At 43.4% G+C, this 8,109-nt stretch overlaps 1 protein-coding gene across 2 annotated transcripts in view; it reads left to right on the top strand.

The window, feature by feature from the left end:
- Window positions 1-8,109, top strand: part of KCNT1 (potassium sodium-activated channel subfamily T member 1) — a 218,196-nt gene that overhangs the window by 24,072 nt on the left and 186,015 nt on the right. The gene's annotated exons all lie outside the window — the stretch shown is intronic.

Raw genomic sequence — 8,109 nt, 5'->3', positions numbered from 1 at the left:
CCGGGAGCTGTCCGTGGTGCCGAAGGCGGTGCTGGCGGGGTGCAGCCGGGAGGCCCTGCCGAGCTCGGGGAAATGACGCGGAGGGTCCTGCTAGGAGCCGGCGGCCATGGACCACGCGGGGTGTTGGGAGAGGGGCTTCCTCGAGGGCATCAGTTAAAGCAAAGAGCAGTAAGGAGTCGCTGTTCACGAAGCAAATTTTGATTTACAAATCGAGAAGATGCGATGCCTCGGGAGGGCCCGCGGCCCTGTGAATTGTTCCTCACCGAAACGAGCCATAGCGCAGGTCCTGGCCCAGTGGCTCTTCCACTTCTGAAGCCTCCTGGGCCTCTGAGCATGCCTCTGCATGGCAGTCGGTGTGGCAAAGCCACTGGAGACACCTCTGCAGCGTCCTCCACAGGGAACCTGCTAGGTTGTCTCGTAACAGAGTTAATTTCTCTATCTTTGAAAAACTGAGCCTTAAAAAAAGTGACTTCCCCACAGCCTGTGATCTTTGTGGCAAACCTGTGGCTGAAATGTAGGAGTTGTGGTTTGGAGACTGTGAGCCAAAGGTTTGCATGCCTGTATGGGAATATCTTGGCATGTGCGTGTTAGACAACTCACCAGATTTGTTAACCGATGAAACATTTTCTAACAGCTAAGGAAGAAGAATGGGTCATTTTCAAGCAGGAATAAGTGAATCACAATATTTCAAAAGCCAGATCCCTTAAAAGGCACTTCTGCCCAGTGGTGTAGGTTTATACTACAAATTGTATAGTGTTTATTCAAATAACTTAGTTCACTGAAAATGGGAATTTGATCAGAGACAGCTTGACATGATATAAAGCATCTAGATCACGATGATGGTTTCCTGAGCGTGAAAATTGCAGTTCTGAAGATTTACAACTTTAAGGCATTTCAGACACTTTGTGTTTTGAGTGATTCATTTTGTGTCTTTTATTTTCTCACTTAGCATTGGCCATGTAATCCTTGTTTAGTCTGGGTACAAATGTCAGCGATTTGAAAGTTATTTTGAATGTTCATGTGAAGTCCCTAACTTGAGAGCGATGTTCCTGTAGTATATTGGCAAACCAACTACTTTGTTTCTTAAGATGTCTCTACACTATTTGCTGTTGGTGCTACTACATCTAGTTGTTTGGCTTTTCCCCGTGTTTTAGAAATCCTGAAAACATTGTGCGGTATCTGGAAATGTTGAACTTTATTGATAAGGCCCGGTTCTGCAATTTGTGCATGTATCAATAATCCATATATACACACACCTCTTGTTCAGGTACAGCTAGTGCTGTTATTGACTTCGCTGAGAGCATAGGTAGGCCTTGCTGAGTGCATGTTATCCTCATGCACTTATTGCAGCTCCAGGGGCTGGTGATACTGGTATTTTAGAGAACAATCAAGCTTGCCAGAAGAAACCTGAATTAGCTGCCTGTAAAGCACGTTGGTGTTCAGCTGATTTAGATTACCAGAGCAACATAGAAAAACGTTTTGGCTTTGCAATACTTACTCTTAAATACTAAGCAGTTCAAATGCAGGCTTTGAAGTCCTTTGTTATAACTTTGACAGGAATGCCATGTTATACAGCTGATGAAAATTCCCCTATGTGAGCAGCAGAATTGTGAGCAAATTAAAAAAAATATGTGGTGAGCATGCAGACCACATTCCTGGTCCTAGAGATGCAGCATGAACAGCAAACATTCAGCAGAAGTAAATATCTGATTTCTTTATAAAAGCACTGTCAAAAGATTAGCATCCTAAGTATCTGCCTTTTGAAAGCTCCCCTAGAGTGTTAATGTTTTGATAAGACGATGAACTCCAAGGGAGAAGCAGAAACTTGAAAGGATTGTGAATATTCTGCCTCATAAAGGAATCCAGGGCTTAGCTTTCTGTGGAATTCGAATATTTTCTCTTGGAGAATCATGAATAGCTTCTCGCCGTACAGGATGTTGGCACAGTGTCAACGCTGGGTTTCGGTAACCAGAAATGGGATAGCGGCAGTGACTGAGCAGTCAAGAGAGGTGGTGTTGGAGCCAGGAGCTACACGTGAAGACCCAGAGGTCATCAGAGATTGCACCCAAAAATGCTACGGAAACTTCAGCATGATTTGACTGTGGTGATAGCAAAGATAGGCAAGTTCCTACTAAAATCATCTGCTGGATTGGAAGCAGCCAGGGTTGCACCTATTTTTTTGTTACGATATCCTAGATGACGCTGTGAGGGCCTCCCCCAATCAGCTTCACTTCAGTACCAGACAAGTTGCTTGAAAGAATAATTAAAATGGAATTTTAAAATTGGCTCATTAGAGGAAAGGGTTACATCAGCCCAGGGGTGAGGAAGACAATTGGCTTGGCAGAAAAGATAAAGACGAGTGCTCGAGGGTATGCTTCATTCAGGGCAACAAAATCTAAACCAAGACAAGGAGGTGCTGGTTCACATAGCTGCTGTGGACCTCACTGCCACAAGGCACCAGTAAAGGATCCCAGTTCCAGGGCTAGGTGCTTACAGTGGGAAGGACATGCACAGCGGTGCAAGATGGGATTCACTTTGAATCTGTTAGATGGGATGCACAGCTGTGCAAGATGGGATTACCATTGAATCTCTTTAGGCCGAGAGTGATTACTTAATTGGGGGGGAGCGGGAAATGAGGTTTTAACTTTTGAAGGCGTATACACCTCCTTCTTCAGTGCAGAAGCCGACCACTAACAGGGACTGGGAAGTCATCTTGCCTTTGGACAGACTGCTCTGTCAAGGCCCTTTCATTGACTGAACAGATTTTGGATCAAGCCTTACTTATCTTCTGTCCCCTCAAGGCGTTTCTTGTCCTGAAGGTTTTGATGTTGGCTTCTTGCAGAGAGAGGACACTGGAGTCTATGGACCTCGGGTCTGGTCTGGTATGAAAGTTCCTCTGGTTCATCTCTCACTGGCATATGCTTAGAGACTCAGAGCAATCTGAATATGACAGGGCTCTGCTGTAACACAAAGGTTATTGAGCCAATTACAAAATGACAAAGCCTGGAAGGAGCTGGGAAGGAATGGAAGGGCAGGCTTCATTCCTGATGTGTTCCTGCCCTTTCATTTACTTGGCAATGGGCTTAGTTCGGACTCCTCTTTATATGGGATTCTCTGCGAGATGCTATTGCAAGCATGTGTATGTAGGAGCAGGGCCAGGGGGGAAGGGAAGGACGAAGGGACTGAATGCAACAGCCCAGTGTTGATATAAGATGGGGGTTTATTCGTGATAGCATCTGGTTCTCAACTGCAAGTGGGATTGACTGATTAGAGGCAGCTGAGAAAGCACATCTGCTGAAGACGGGGCTGTGCACAAGCTGTATCATCCCTCTGTACCTTTGCCGTCTCGATCATGCCAGATTTTGGTTGTCACATTTCCCTCTCCGGGCAGTGCTGGGATAACTTGGGGAATGGGAGAAAACCAACCTGCCTAGAAAGCAGGTTCATTAGGCACCACGTTCTCTGCCTACAGTGCAATTGCCTGCATGCTTTCCAGGCTAGCAATGCTGAAGCCACAGGCCCCATTTTACAGTAGCAAGGGGCAGTGTATGTCATGGTGATTAAGTACATTTTTTTTTAGTATGATTATCAACACAGAAGCATTCGGGCTTACGAAGGGCTTTGTTACAGTATTTGGTGCGAAAGAATTGCTGCAGCCTCTTTTATAAAGCTTTCAGCATTTTCTCTTTTAAATCTTCTGGTGTTTTATAACCAAGAAATAGTTCTCAGGGGAATTTAACAAATGGCAAGTTCTTTTCAGCTGCTCCTTCCATGCTAAATGGCTCTTTGAAGCATTCCCTTCCTCGTTGCCTGGCACTATCAATATTCCAGCTTTTAAATTTGTCACTAAGAAGTGCATCTAAATTGCAGGATGGATTAAGGGCTCCTGTATTTGGCACTTGGGCACCCTATCACTGAGAGATCAGCTTTCGACACTTTTAACCTCTGCAGCTTTTAAAGTTCCACTTTAACATACAGAAGGAAATGATTTCTTCACTGGATGCATCACTTAATGTAAAGTAATCCAACGTCGCTCCTTTTCCATCCATTAATTTCTCATATTGCCCACTCATTTTCTCTGTCCTTGATTGGTGTTAGGCATAATGACTAATTTGTATCATTTTATTTAGAGTGCATGATTGCTCCAAGTCCTAAGGCTAATGATAACATTGCAGTGGCCTGTGCTTATGGATCTTAATTATAACATTACTTCGTTTGCACTGCCTTTTAGTTTCTGAAAAAGATCCTTTTCATACTAAAGAAGCAGGATCGTCTTATGGTTATGAGGCTGTTCTAGGACTCAGGAGACAGGTCCTGTTCCCAAGTCTGCCACACGCTTCCTGTGTCCAGTTGTTTTACTTCTCTGTGCCTCAGTTTCCTGCTTGCAAAATGGGGGTAAAAGCACTTCCTTTACCCACCTATTGTCTGTCTGTCACTGTAGGGGGTAAATTCTTCAAGGGATGACGTGTCTCTACAACATTCACAGATGTTAGGGGCTGGAAAGGACCTCACAAGATCATCAGGTCCAGTCCCCTGCACCAGGCAGGAAAGACAACTGGGGTTTGTGGAGCACCTAGCACAACGGAGCCGCTGTCTCATTTGTGGCTTCGAAGTGCTGCTCGAATACAAATAGTAAATGAAAATAATGAAAATCTCACAAGACAACCACACAGCTCCTTGCTGGACTCTGAGTTAAATTAGTTCTGCTTGTTTGTTTTTTTTTCCATCTGGCAAGGCAAAATTAGAACATTTGATTAATTAAACAAGATGATTTTCCTGAGCCATCAAGTGGCTACGAAAGATGAATTGGAAAACAATCTAGCAACATGCAGAACTGAAAATGAAAGAAGTCTGAGTAATAATAAGTATCCCCCTGATATTTCTAGTTCAACTGTATCACTTCAGTTGAACTAGAAAGATCAGGATGATTCTTATTATTGGTATTTGCGAGGGCCTGTGGAAACTGCAGATCCCTGTGATCACCGAGCTGGTAGAGTTGATCAGAAAGTAGCTTCAGCTTCACATGCATTGGAAGAGAAATAAAGCACCCCATGATAATGTAATGTGAAGGCTTTACTGAGGTGCACTTGGTTGACTATATTATGTTCTCTTAACGTGGTTAAAGCATAGCTTTTTCCATAGACACTTGAATGCAGTTGCAAAGCAGAAGGGAGTGAAGCGTTCAGGAAACGTCTAAAAATCACTATCCATGACACAACCCATGCCCATGAATTTGTTGCTCCCTGCTCCTAGTACGCTTCCACTTGTATTGCAAAAGGCAGGGCTGGGGGTCTGCATGGAGAATATCAACCTAGCACACCATGCACTGGAACGACTGCGGAAGACCACACATTTATGCCTAGTGTTGAGAGGCCCGGTACATACCATGCTCTTAGTAGAGCCAAAAGGTGATGGGATGCATTTGAAAAATGTTAAGCAAGGTTCTTTGAGTAGAAGCAATCTCTTTTATTAGACCAACTTCTTTGAAAAATGTTGGTTCTTTTCTCCCGAAGGCCAGCGCCATGGGTTTGGGGTAAGTCACTACACCTTGTGCCTGCTTCCTTTCCCTTCCTGCCTGGTCTCTGCCTCCTGTCACTGTCAACTCTTTGGGGCCAGGATTTTCTCTGTGTTTGCACAGTGCCTAGCACAAGAGAGCTTCTTTCTGTGGGTGCTGCTGGAATATAAATTGTATGTAATAAGGAATAGCTTAGCCTGGGGCTAGTGAAGGCCAATACTGTGGCCTAAAGATGGTTGTATTTCTCTGTCTCCTAGTGGCAGGTGGAGGTGGTAAACGCTGTAATATAGTCTTCTCTTCTTTCCATAGTAGAGAATTGCAGCAAATAAGGATAGAACTGAAAGAACCAGGTGCCCATTCATTTCTGCCTCAATACGATTGCCGTGCTCAGGCCTTTCTCTTCCCCTTTCGAGATGCCTTTCTCAGGCAAGGTCAGCCTCCTAGCATTATCCAGGTTGCCTTCCACACTGCCCTCCCTCCTGTAATATTTATCATTGCTTGTTCTTCATGCTGTCTCTAGCCACCGAGTTACTGTGTGCCATTCAGATACAAGCTTCCCATTGCAGAGCTCACATTATGATCCAGACACCTTTCAGTCACGTAACAAACTTTGATGCCAAGGCTGCCACCTTTCACCAGAACCACTTTGCCGGTGTTTGGAAAGGAACTTGCCATGCCTCGTTTAACACCCCAGTCTTGCACCCTGCATCATTACTTGTTGTTCCGGGGGGATGCATGGGAGTGACAAGTGATAATTGCATTGTTATTGTGAGTAAATACAAAGCCATTACTGAATAAAATGGGCTATAGGTTATTCTTCCTAATGGAGCCATGAGTCATTTCAAGATATCATACAGGGCATGGAATATATGACTGTCATTGCAGTGTACATGCTGTAGAAACCCACGTGCTATCTGGGGCTAAAATTGCTCAATAAAACACTGTAATTCTGTCCAAAGTAGGTGTATATAGCAGTTAGGGACAGCTTCATAAAAACTATTTTTTTTTTTGTTCGGTCTGTAGACTTTTAATGAATAAATGGCATTTTTAATTGCTATTTACTTTTTGAATTGTTATGAAAGGTTCTGGTGGTAATGACTGTCTCGGTGTGTTATTTGAAAATGCCATTTCAAAAACAATTTAACTGATATTTTTGACATATGTATCAAATGTCCTGGATTTCTCTTAGAACAGAAACCCACGTAGGAATATTAGTTAAATTGATGAAGGTAATAGGTTAAGAATAGAAATGCTCCTTTGCTTATGATTATACATATATGTGTGTGTGTGTGTGTGTGTGTGTGTGTTTATGTATAGATCTGTATGTATGCTAATGAGCAAAAAGCATGTCTGTTCTTCACCCATATGCATATACATTTTATTCTTAACCTATATACACAAGAGTGTGTGTGTGTGAGTATTTGCACACAAGAAGCTATTATTCTTTCCATGAATATTGTTCTCAGTTTTATTACTAGCAAGGGCCTTTACTGAGGATAAGTGGTACAATGTAGTGGAATAATTCTAGGGGAGTGAGTGGAAATGTCCTTTGAGAGATACAGTATATACAGCAAGTACCTTGATGAAAAGGAAGAAGATTATTGATTTTGTGTTGTTTAGCATGACCTAACAGAGTTGGCTCAGATTTCCCTCCCTGGCCAGTGTATTTTCTTGGTATATTTACCTTTATTTTTATAGTTTGCCATATTTTTAAAAATGAACATCTAATATTATGGTTAACTGAGGGCATGTCTCAGAATGAGCTTGATGCGGAATATAGGGGAGTGCTGGCTGGCAGGCTGGATCCTCAGCTGGATGAAATGGGAGCATCTCTATGAAAGACGCATGCCAGCTGAGAGTCTGGCCAACAATTCTTGTCATTTGAAAAGGGAGAGAAAGAGAAAGCAGCCGGGGAAATAAAGTGCTGAAGATGAAAAATGGGCACTAAGAATATATGAAGCGAGATACGGAGGTATTCGACTAAGGTCAGATGAGAGCCTCATGAAATAGCTTTGCTGTAGTATGCCATTTCTAAATTATTATTATATGTCTCACTTCACCTAAGGCTACCAAGTTGCACAAGCAAAATTAAGAACTTTATTGACTTGAAGTTACTTAAGATACGAAGAATATTTCATTTGGAAAGCTGACCGTAGTTAAGTCTCCTCCAGGTGTCCCTGTGCACGTAGAAGCGGGGAATGCAAACTGACAGCAAAGAAACGCTGGAGACAGATGCTGTATTCCCCAAGGGTGAGCATTGCACAGTGTTTAAAGAATGTCAGTCTCCCTTGAATATTCTAGGTATGGGGTGCCAGTCCATTGAGAGTAACCAATGAATGGTTTTAGCTGGGCATATTCCTGGTACAGATGATATCCCTGGTATGCCAGGGCTTGTCAGAACGGGTGCAGTGAGCCTGACAGCTGTTTAACTTGGTTACAAAGAATGGGGGCTAGAGGCACATTTCATTTTTGAGACCCGAAGCTCAGCACATAGATCATAGACTCATAGACAAGAGGGTGGGAAGGGAGCTCAGGAGGTTACATCTAGTCCAACCCCCTGCTCCAAGCAGGACCAGCCCCAACTCCATCATCCC

The sequence above is a fragment of the Gavialis gangeticus genome, unplaced genomic scaffold (genome assembly GCF_001723915.1).
Source record: "Gavialis gangeticus isolate Ggan-Ray unplaced genomic scaffold, GavGan_comp1, whole genome shotgun sequence".
Lineage (NCBI taxonomy): Eukaryota > Metazoa > Chordata > Crocodylia > Gavialidae > Gavialis > Gavialis gangeticus.
Note: the sequence above shows the minus strand (reverse complement) of the source record. Positions and strands in the feature narration are given on the sequence as shown.